Genomic DNA, 11,187 nt, shown 5'->3' on the forward strand with positions numbered 1-11,187 from the left:
AACTTTAGGGATAGAGATAAAAATGATGTGCTTTAAAGTCAATAACTGCTTGCTAATTCCCCACTAGCTGTCACTTGTATTGTAAGCAGCTCCATTCCTTGCTGTTTATAACTTGATGAACCCAATCAATAAATACAAGTCCAAACCTGAAGACAGCAGCTTCTTGCCTCCTTTGACTAACATCTGATACAATACAAATTTAAAGAACATGAACAAGAAATAACTGAATACATGAAAGATCATGAAAACAGAACTACACATTACATATAAGATTTTTATGGTAGATCAACAGCAGTAAAGGATGCAACATATAAAAACAGGTGGACTGTCAATAATCTGAATAATAAAACAGGGAACTTTAGACACTAGGCATCCTTTTTGCCAAACCAAAGGCTACAATAAACTAGAATGCTCAGAGTGAAATCTTTAGTTCCATAGAAGACAGACAAATGAGTAAATGAAAAGAAATAATCCCAGTTATGTTAAATGGCAGCAAAACTGGATAAAGCACTTGAATACAGCAATTGGACAATGAGAAGCTACTAGACCTTTTAATAGATAACTGTGATTATCTATTAAATCACACTGAGATCAGTGAGGCTCCACCTGAAGGAACTCAAATGAATCAGTCAAGTATTATATTACTTACAATGTACTCTTAAATTGAGTAAGTCAAAAAAGCAAACAACTTCTTGACCTTTCATAAATTTAAGGTAAATATTAATAGCCAATTTGGCATATATTGTGCATCCACAGTGATTTGCAGCATGTCCAATATGAAATACCTTTTTTTCTCAAACACCTTATAAGTTATGAAATAAAATAGATATCCCACACTGACATAAGTGAAAAGAGAAAAGATTTAAATGAAAATTAAAGAAAGGTTTTTCCTTTTAAAACTAATACTGGGTGATAAACAAAGATGTAATAAGAGGCATGCTCATACCTCTGTAAGTGTACATCTATACAACATTCTGAAAAGTAATTTGGTGATGTTACAAGAGTCTTAAAAATAAGAACAACAACAACAAAAAAAGACTGTCTGACTCAGTAATTCTCTTCTACAAAACTAGGGGGGAAATTTCCAAAGATTTATGTCTATTCTTTGTAATTTATACTAGCAAAACATCCCAAACATCTGCCAAGAGAAAGAACTTAAAATATGCTAGTTATGAGATGTTAAGCAGATATTAAAATATTTTTTCCAAGAATATTAAATGACCTGGGAATGTTTGAGCTAAGATTAAGAAAATATTGTATGATCCCTGTTTCAGGAAAAACACATATACATGCTTTAAAAGTGTTAGAGAAAAATGCAAACTTTTATTTATTTGCACTCTCTAGTTTTCAACTTATTTTACAATAAAATTCAACAAAATAACTGTTATTAAAAAGGCACATATTACCAAACAAGATTAAAATATGTAAGTTGTTATGACAGAATTTGCCTGGATTAAGAAGAATTTCACATTTAAAAAACAAAAAAACTCCAGAAAGGCAGGATTAGTAATGACAGTCTATGCAGATTAAACCATGAGGAAATAGTGGCAGACCCTGACACTGATCTGAGTAAGTGGAAAATGAGGGAGAATCAAGGATAAGAGTTACAACAGATTTTTTTTAAAATGAAGTTTAACCTATTTCATAATTTTTGTTTCTATTCCTCCAACTGCTGACTTTTAAAAAGCTGGCTGGCTGTTAAAAAAAACAATTTTTGTTATAAAGCCATTATTACTTGGCAATTTCAGTATTTGTAGTATCGGTAAAGATTACAAACCCACACAGGCATTTGATCTTCACAACAATCTCTTGGGAGAGCAATCATATTACGAAAGGATTTACAAGAGGAAACAGATTTGAGATGAGAAAGGTTGTAACTTGCCCAAGGAAATGGCTAGTTTAAGAAGTGGAAAGGGTAGAAACTACTCACTGCTACGCCTCTTTCTCAAAAATCTGCGTTCCATAACACAGGGTTTTTCTCCAATTTTGAATTATTACCAAGGCTGTTTTTTCCTAGTCAAAACACGCCCAGTATGCAGTATTCAAAAACATACTTCACTTAGGTTTTGTTAATAACTAATCTGTCCTACCCAGTATTTTAAAAAGATTTTGCTTTCTACTAACCCAAACTCAGCACGAAGTTTTAAGCAAAAGTTAAAGAAAGACGAAGAGCGTATCTCGAAAGCACATGACTGTTCCTAAGTTTGGAAAATCAAAACAGAATACGCTTCCCACAGTTGCGGGTGGGGGTATCTCCCTGAACTCCTCCTTCGAAGGGCAGAGCAGGCAGGGAAAGAATTAAACACTAATTCTCCCGTAGTAACATCTATCCAATGTCTGCTCTCTTGGCAGTAAAGCCGGCCTCTTCCTTTCCCGTGGTTTCTGAAAAGACCAAAACATAAAGCCCTGTACTTCTTGCTACAAACACCACACTCAATTTTTCCAGCAACACCGGTCCTTTCCTCAACACACCCAGTGACACAAACTGGGAAACACCGTCCCTCAATAACCTGTAGATTCCGCTCCATCCCAAATAATTCTAAAGGTCAAACCAACATATGCCTAAAATAAGGTACGAAATAAACTAAGTAACAGTCACATCTAATACAGACAGCTGTGCCTCTCAGCTCCCCCCAAACCAACTACCACACCCGCAAGGAGGCGCGGCCTCAGAGGCAACGGGCGGGCCCAGGAGACCACGTGTTCTTACTTCTGCGCACGCGCCAGTCAAAACAAAAGAGAGGCTTGCCAAGCCCCGCNTTTTTTTTTTTTTTTTTTTTTTTTTTTTTTTTGGTCTCTACAAAACTGCGGTTGGAGTTAAGTCCGCTCTGCAGTAGCGCAGTTAGATAAATAAACTGAGTTTTATGTGAAGATAGTTGGCCAGAGACGACGCCCAAAAACATCCCTAGGAGACTTGCACCTGGCTCAGCGCTCCTCTCACCACTAAACTACACCCAGGCACTTTTTTTCTTGAAACTATAGCTGTTTGGACGATGGATTCCAGGATTTCCTAAGCATCTTACTTTCGCTGGAATGACTTAGGGAGTAGAGGGAACTCGAATTTTAGATCCAGAATGACAATTGCCGCTACTTCGGCCTTATTAATTGGGCTTTATTAATTGGATCGGAGTAATTAAAAGGGAAGTCAGAGAGTCAAGAAATTAGTTACAACAAAGACATCCCCTAAAACAGTACTAGAATTGCAAGTCGGAATGCATGTTTCTGATCTTTCTAGTACGTTGTGATATTAGTGAAAAATTGTTTTGACAAACGGGATTTAACGGAGAGAATACTTTTTTTTTTAACTACTCAAAACAACAATTGTACCTTATTATGGGGCAAGGGAAGGTTCAGGAAAATGATTTACCCTCGTTGGATTAAAAGTTGTGAACTATTAGTGTGTTGTGAAAAATAAATCCACGAATATATGCTGGGCACTTACCATATCTAAAGGGCTGCTATAGTCCCTTAGGGACTGAAATGGAAAAATTAGCAACAGAGAGAGAGAGAGAGAAAGAGAAATAGCAGAGAAATCAAGCATATGTTAAAATAGTTCAAAGGAAGATTTTGGATTTGAGTTGGGTGTTTTAAAGGTTTCAGGCAGAAATTCAAGGAAGGCATCAATAGCCATGGAGAATTTGTTCTTGAGTAGCTTGAACGAAGGTAATATTTTTCACGTTATTGGGGTAGAAAAGAACACTGCCAACTAGATTCGGGTTTTTTTTTTTTAATTTTTATTAGTTGTATTTATTAAATTTTATTAGAATTATTTATTTTGTGAGGATTGAACTCAGTGCCTCACATTTATGAGTTAAGAGCTTTACCACTGAGCTATAACCCTAGCCCCAGACTGGTTTAATCTTGAAAGAGAGGAATTCAGATTTAACCTGCGGGAATTGTAGAACCTCAAATTCATTTGATGGTACAGTTTTCTTCTGTGAAATAATTATTCATTACCCAAACAAAATATTTATATATTCACCAAATGTTCGTTGAACACACATATTTTGTCTTGGGTAATGGAAATGTATCAGTGAAACAAAGTCCCACCCTCCTGGAGACACAGGTAGTAAGCTTTACAATAATACAAATAATGATTTGTAAATATACAGTGTGCTTAATATGTAGTTAAATTGTATAAAAATTGCATATATTATCTAATTTGTTCATCAAACACCACAAGAGGGAAGTTGTTTCCAATACTCTGGGTTAATTCTTTTTTATTCTAGTCTATCAAATTCTGCACGTCTTAAATCTATCAAGGTAACAATATGAAAAATTTTCCTACTCCTTTATATTCAATTTATGATACTTTAATAAGAATGGGGAATGATTAACAAAAGAATATATGTAAATATGTTGAAAAACACAATGAAGAAAAATCCCAATCATCTGTAAGACCTGCTATATTTTATATAAGATGGCTCCACTACTGGGTTTTGTGGGCTTCTTTTTATACAATTTAACTACATATTAAGCACACTGTATATTGACTCCAAATACTGCTCTAAAGCATGATTTTAAGATGTGAAGTATAATGCATGTCAGTTTTCCAGACACTAGAATATCAAAACTCCTTGTTATAAAAATTGTCATATTAAATCATTTGTCAAATTCAATAACTCAGCAAGAGCCTGAAAAAAAGTATATATTTTTTTAAAGCGAGGTTATATTATTATTTAGATGCTACATTAAAATAATTCTGATTTCCAAGAAAATTTAACAGTGATAAGAAAGATCCATTAAGAACAAGGAGAACAAAAGGGCATCATTCCTGCTGACATAATTAGTACCTGTTTGGAAATATGTGAAAGTGTCCAGCTAAGCAGTATTACAGTGATTTCATGAGATAAACTTCTCAACTTTATTCAGTCACTGGTTTCCTTCAGGAAACATTGGTGCAGCACTTAAGATACAGCTGACACTGTGATAAATGCTAGAGATAGGGGAGAAAGATCAATCGCTGGTTTCAAGCAACTCAGCTAAGAAGGGGTTACAAATACAACCTTTCTATCCTTCCTGCTTTTTCTCCATAGTTCTTTATCCCCATCTAACATAACAGATTTTGATTTTTACTTGTTTTTTCCATACTCTAGGATTTAAATAAGCTCCACAAGGTTAACCTTTTGCTGTTTCCCCAGAGCGTAAAACAGGATTCTCTACAAATATAGGTTGAAAGGACGAATTCCTTAATTCTCACATTCTGCAGTGTTATATTCATTTTCCAGGTGGAAAAAAAATGAACTTCAGTGAATATAGTATACCCAGATAGTTTCACTAATAAATGGCCAATCTTGGAATTAAAGGCAGATCTGACTGACTCCAAAGCAAAAGTTCTTTCCCCACTACCTCTCAGAGAATAGAAAGCTACTTTAGGAGCTTGTACTATTTATATTTCTATATTTCTGTGCTCAGGATAACTGTCTTTCATGGTCATATTCTAGTATATTTCTTTGTTTTTATGATCAGGTTTAGAAAATGGATTAGGAGAATCAGTAGAGCTAAAAGTGGTAATTCCTTCTCAGGATAGATTTAGCTTTAGCCAGTATTTATAGACAAGCAGAAAAGAGGTAGGGGTAAGTAGCAATAGTTTTAGGATTCTTTTAATCAGGGCTAGGTACAAAGGAGGACAGAACTGTCATATGACTATAAATGAATAAAAACATGACTCTGTGCATAAAGTAGCCACAGCACCTTATTCACAAAAGACATAACAAGAGAAAACTCTCAAGATCCATCATCTGTGAAAGTGTAAATTGTGGAATATCCATATATTCCAAAAAGAAACAAACTATTGAGATATAAAACAACAGAGATCAGTCTTAAACAGGATGCGGAATGAAAGAAACCAAACTTAAAAGAATGTAAATATTGTATGATCCCATGTATATAAGACTCTAGAAAGACAAATCTAAACTGTAATGATAGAAAACAGATCAGCAGTTCTTAAGGTGTGGCTGGGGAGAATTGGCTGGGATTGGTTTGAGAGGTAATAAAAATATTTTGCACCTTGAAAATGGTGGAAGTCAAATAGGTACATGCATTTGTCAATACTCATCAAAACCTATATTTTAGTACATGTTATTATATGTGGATTCTACTTCAATAAAGTTGATTTTTAAAGCAAGGTCTCCTTGATAAATGAAGGTAGACTTGGAAACCTCAAGAAGTTTCTAGTCCAAAATGTATACAGAAAAATTAAAAGCTAGTTTATTGTTAGAATACTGTTAGGCTGTGTGTGTGTCATGTATAAGAAACTCAAAATAACAATGGTTTAAAAAAATAAATTCTCTTGTAATTTCATTCTCACTTTTATGACATTTTATGACGTTTTAACATTTCTGAAGTAAGAATGACCCGTAGTTCATGCAATAATAAAGCACTGTGTGAGTTGATAGGTAGTGTTTTTGTTTATCTTAATAATATGTAAACAGTGTTATATCTTAAGATATCAATGAAAGGCACTAAAAATATTCTATTTTTTGGTCATGCTGACATTGAACCCAGGGCCTCATGTATGCTAGGCAAGTATTAGTATCACTAAATCACATCCCCAGCCCCAGTAAAAGAACTCTAGAGGTAAGCATCCCAGAGCTGATACAATGGCAGCACAAAGTCATCAGGAACCTGGGCTCCTTTCTATTATTCTCTTCTACCCAAATTCTATTCTCAAAGTAATCTCACAGCCCTACATGGCTACTAGATCTCCATCCATCATTATCCCTTCCCAGGCATCAAGCAGGAAAAAGAGCAGAAGTCAACAAAGCCTTTAAGGGGTCTCTCCTGAAGTCCTCTTAACTATTCTACAACTTTCTCATGTGGATATATGTCATTTCAAGGGAGACTAGGAAATGCAGGCAAAACCAAATACATTATCACCTCCAATAATATAAGAATCATTAGTTTGGAAGAAAGGAAAAATAGATCTTGGTTAGACAATGCTGTACACCTGTTTCCAAGGCAAAATGTCTGAAACCAGAGTCAGCTAGATGTAACAAGGTTTAGGAGGAGAGAGGGTCAAAAACAAAAACAAACAAACACCACCACCACCCCCCACACAAAAAAAGCTAAGAAGATATTTTTGGTTCTATAGACCCTTTTTCAGGTTCTGTGGCTATGCCCATATGTGTCAAGAAAGCCAACATATTGATGTAATAAAAAAGAACAACAGTGCACAAATCTGGAAAACTACATTTGGAACAAAATATGAAAGAGTATGATGGAAGGTTAACTAAAGAATGTAAAGCTTATATTGGTAAGTAATAATGGAATAATTAAAGATTTTACACAAATGAAATGATGAAAGTATTGTTTTCACAACATTAATCTCATAGGTCTTTAAACATGCATATCCTGAAGTACTGGTCAGAAATCACTACAATTGAAGTGTATCTAACATTCTCATTCACTTCATATGAAATATGAACATCATGACAATTTCTTATGCTCATTGAATGTGTTATACATACAGTTAGTGCTCTGTGGGTTCAGCATCCTGGGATTCAACCAAGGAACATACAAATTCCAAAAGGAAAAAGGAGAGAAACTGCATTTGCCCTGAACATGCACACTTTTTCTTGTTATTCTTTAAGCAGTACAGTATACAACTATAAATGTAGTATTTAAAATGTATTATGCATTATTAGTAATATAGAGATGATTTAAAGTATACAAGAGAATGTACATAGTCTATATGCAAAAACTATGCCACATAATATCTGTAGATTTTGGTATCTGTGGGGGTCCTGAAACTAATCCCCCATGCATACTGAGGGATAACTGTATAATACCAGTTATATTTCCTTGATTATGTACCATGTGTGATAGTACATGAAAAGTTATGCCAGTAATAATGGGCCAGGTTATGATACAGTAACAGCCCCCCAAATCAGTGAATTAATGCACAAAAAATTTTATTTCTACCTCACACAGTCTGCTGCAGGTTCAGGCAACATTCCAGAACAGCGGTCTTCCATATGTTGGATCTACACTCCATCATATGCATATCTTATGTCACCTCAATAGCACCTCTATAATTGCTTCCACGGGATAAAACACAAACCTCACTTCCTTTCACAACCCATTGGCAATGGCCAGTTTCATTACTCTTCCCAATTACAAGGGTACCAGGAAATGATGTACTTACATAGGCAGAAAGGAGACTTATACATAGGTATCAAGACTTTCTACTATAAACTTTAAATGGTCTTCAACAAATGAGACTATATATGACAACACAGTCCTGATCCCAACAACCAAACTATAGTTTGCAGTTGCTATAGTAGGTGTTTGTTATTGCTATTTGGTTTCTATTCTTATAATTTCTCTTTCCTAACATTTTCCTGCTGGTATCTAACCCTCCACTCAGCTCAAATGCTTTGAATGAATCTTATCTTATCTCCATGTCCCAAAGAGGACCCTAAGAGACTCAAGTAAATTCATATACTCTATTTCCCTTGAAACAATCACTAGATCAGAGATAGGCATCGGACCAAAACCAGTCCCTTGTGAATTTCAGTGCTTATACCCAAAATACTGGGCAGAAAGGCATTCTCACCCCACACACAAAAAATAAAGCCCATATTATGACCATTAGAGGGGTCAGTTTCAGAATTAGGCCTATACTATAAAGGACAGAATGGAGGAGTAAAGAGCATCTGATAAAGTGAATAATTGGTGACAAAGTTAAGCTGCTCAGCCAACCATCTTTGAATCTGCCCTATCTTTGAACTTTCCAGTTTTGTGAGTCTTTCTTTCAATGTTTAAGCAAATTTGATTTGGGTTTTCTGTTTCTTGTATGAGAAAACATTAACTTGTAAGCCAAGGTCACCATCTCCTAGATACTCCTAGGGCAATGACCCAGCACAAAAGAGTATTTGACAGGAACCAATAGCTGGCCATTTCTGCCCACTGAGGGGCTGAAATGAGCCATCTTTACAACTTTCCACTGGGCCAGGCAACACTATCAAGAAAACTTCATGACAGAGGTCCTATTTGCCTTGCTTAATATGATTTCCTTCCCTGTTCAACTTTCACAGGTACTACCTTTCAAAAAACCTTGAGACTTCTGTGTCTCATCTTAGCTTCTGATTCAATGTGGCTGAATGGACATACAGACTAACCAAAAATTTGATGAAAGTTAGTAAATGTATAGTGAGTAAAAAAAAATAAGCATCTTCTGCAACTCCTAATGAAATAATATATCTTGTCAATAATTATTGATGAATGTTAAACTGTTAGGTAATATCTTAATAGGAAATTTGAAGGAGGTATCACACGAATCCTGAGATCCACTGATCAATTTCAGATTCACTAAAAGTGAGAAAACTAGATATGTGTCTCATAATCTGATGTAATATAATATTCACTGTACTGCTTATTAAGTTATCTGGGCAAAAATATTGAGTCTGAATCTAATTAAGCCTTTAGATCTATCATTTTACCGGAAACATGGAGAGTAGAAGCATAAATAGAAACCACCATGAGAGATCAATAAGGCAAATCAATAATGGTGAACATTTTACAAAATAAATGACCATTTTTTAATTTTTTTTCCCCCAACAAATCAACTATATGAAAATAATCCTCAACTCACTCTATGAAGTAAGTGTTACCCTGATAAAACCAGTCAGTACAAGAAAAGAAAGTTCAAGAAAATTATAATTTCATGTTCCTTAAGAACCCACACAAAAATTCTCAATAAACTATTATCAAATCAATCCAAATCATATATAAAGAAGACAAAAAATAATGACTACATGGGGCTAATACCAAGGATGCAAATTTGGTTTAATACTTAAATGTCAAGGAATATACTCCAGAGCTCTGGTTTGAATGTTTTCTTTCCCCAAATTCAAGTTGAAACTTATTCCCCAATGCAACAGTATTAAGAGGTAAAACTTTTAGGAAATATAAGGGCTCTACCCTTCCTTGTGATGGGATTAGTGCCTTTACAAAGGTATGGAGGGACTGGATAGCTCCATTTTGTTCTTCTGCCGTTCTGCCATGAGAGAACACTGTTCATCCTGAGGACACAGCTTTCAAGGCACCTCTTAGAATCACAGACTCGTTCTTTTACCAGACACTGAAACTTCCAGCACCTTGATCTTAGACTTACCAGACTCCAGAACTAGGAGAAATAAATTTCTATTATTTATAAATTACCCAGTTTGTGACATTTTGTTATACCAGCAAGAACAGACTATGACATCTGGTATACTAATAGGTCAAAAGAGAAAAACTACATGATGTAGAAAAAAGTATTTGACAGACTCAATATCCATTAATGTTAAAAATTCACATCAAATTAGGACTAGAATGGAACCTCCTCAACCTGATTAAGGGCTACTATTGAAGAAAAAAAAAAAAAGCAAAAGTCTTAAAAAAATAACATATAATGTGAAAAAAAAAAAGCCTCCAACATCTTCCTGTTAAGATCAGGAACAAAAATGTTCATTCTCATCATTCCTATTCAACATTGTAGTGGAAGTTCTAATCTGTACAATAAAACCAAAACAAAGTGGGGAGGGCACAAAAAAAGAGAAAAAAGAAATGAAAGACATACAGGTTATGTAGAAAGAAAACTGTTCCTATTCATGGATGACATTATCTATTCAGACTATACCAAAGGGTCTATAAAGTAACTCCTAGAATTGATATGTATATTTAGCAAAATACAAGATACAAAATCAAGAAACAACAATTATCTTGGCAATAACTATTAGCCATAATTCAAAATCAACATAATTTACAATGGCTCTACAATTCAATATGTAAGTATAATATAGGACCTTTATGTTGAAAAGTAAAAATACAGGCCCCAATGGTTTTTGTTTTTGTTTTCCTTTTAACTAGATGAATCTGTCAGTCTGGCTTTGTCATGCACTTGAAAGTATCCGAGTATATAAAGAACTCCCAAAGTTCAATGTTAAGAAAACATACAGCCCAACGTTTTATAAAATGGACAAAAGACCTGAACAGATAATTCACAAATGGATACATATGAAAGATAAGCACATGAAAAGCTGTTCAACATCATTAGACTTTAGGGAAATGCAAATTAAAACCATGAGATATCACTACATACCTTTCAGAATGGCTAAAATAAAACTACAAATGCTGGAGAAGATTACAAGCAACAGAAACTCTGATGGCAGGGAGGCAAAGTGATAGAGACATTCTGGAAAA

At 34.7% G+C, this 11,187-nt stretch overlaps 1 protein-coding gene across 6 annotated transcripts in view; it reads right to left on the reverse strand.

Moving 5' to 3' along the window:
• Positions 1-11,187, reverse strand: part of Kansl1l (KAT8 regulatory NSL complex subunit 1 like) — a 141,330-nt gene extending 130,143 nt beyond the window's left edge. For 2 of the 6 annotated variants that reach the window (XM_048808472.1, XM_048808467.1), the window contains exon 1: positions 11,087-11,186. The gene's annotated coding sequence lies outside the window, so the exon portion shown is untranslated. Of the gene's footprint in view, positions 1-1,930; positions 2,705-11,086 lie in introns of those variants that run through there. The other 4 variants (XM_048808471.1, XM_048808473.1, XM_015481323.2 and 1 more) reach the window with 4 other exon arrangements.

The sequence above is a fragment of the Marmota marmota genome, unplaced genomic scaffold (assembly GCF_001458135.2).
Source record: "Marmota marmota marmota unplaced genomic scaffold, marMar, whole genome shotgun sequence".
Taxonomy (NCBI): domain Eukaryota; kingdom Metazoa; phylum Chordata; class Mammalia; order Rodentia; family Sciuridae; genus Marmota; species Marmota marmota.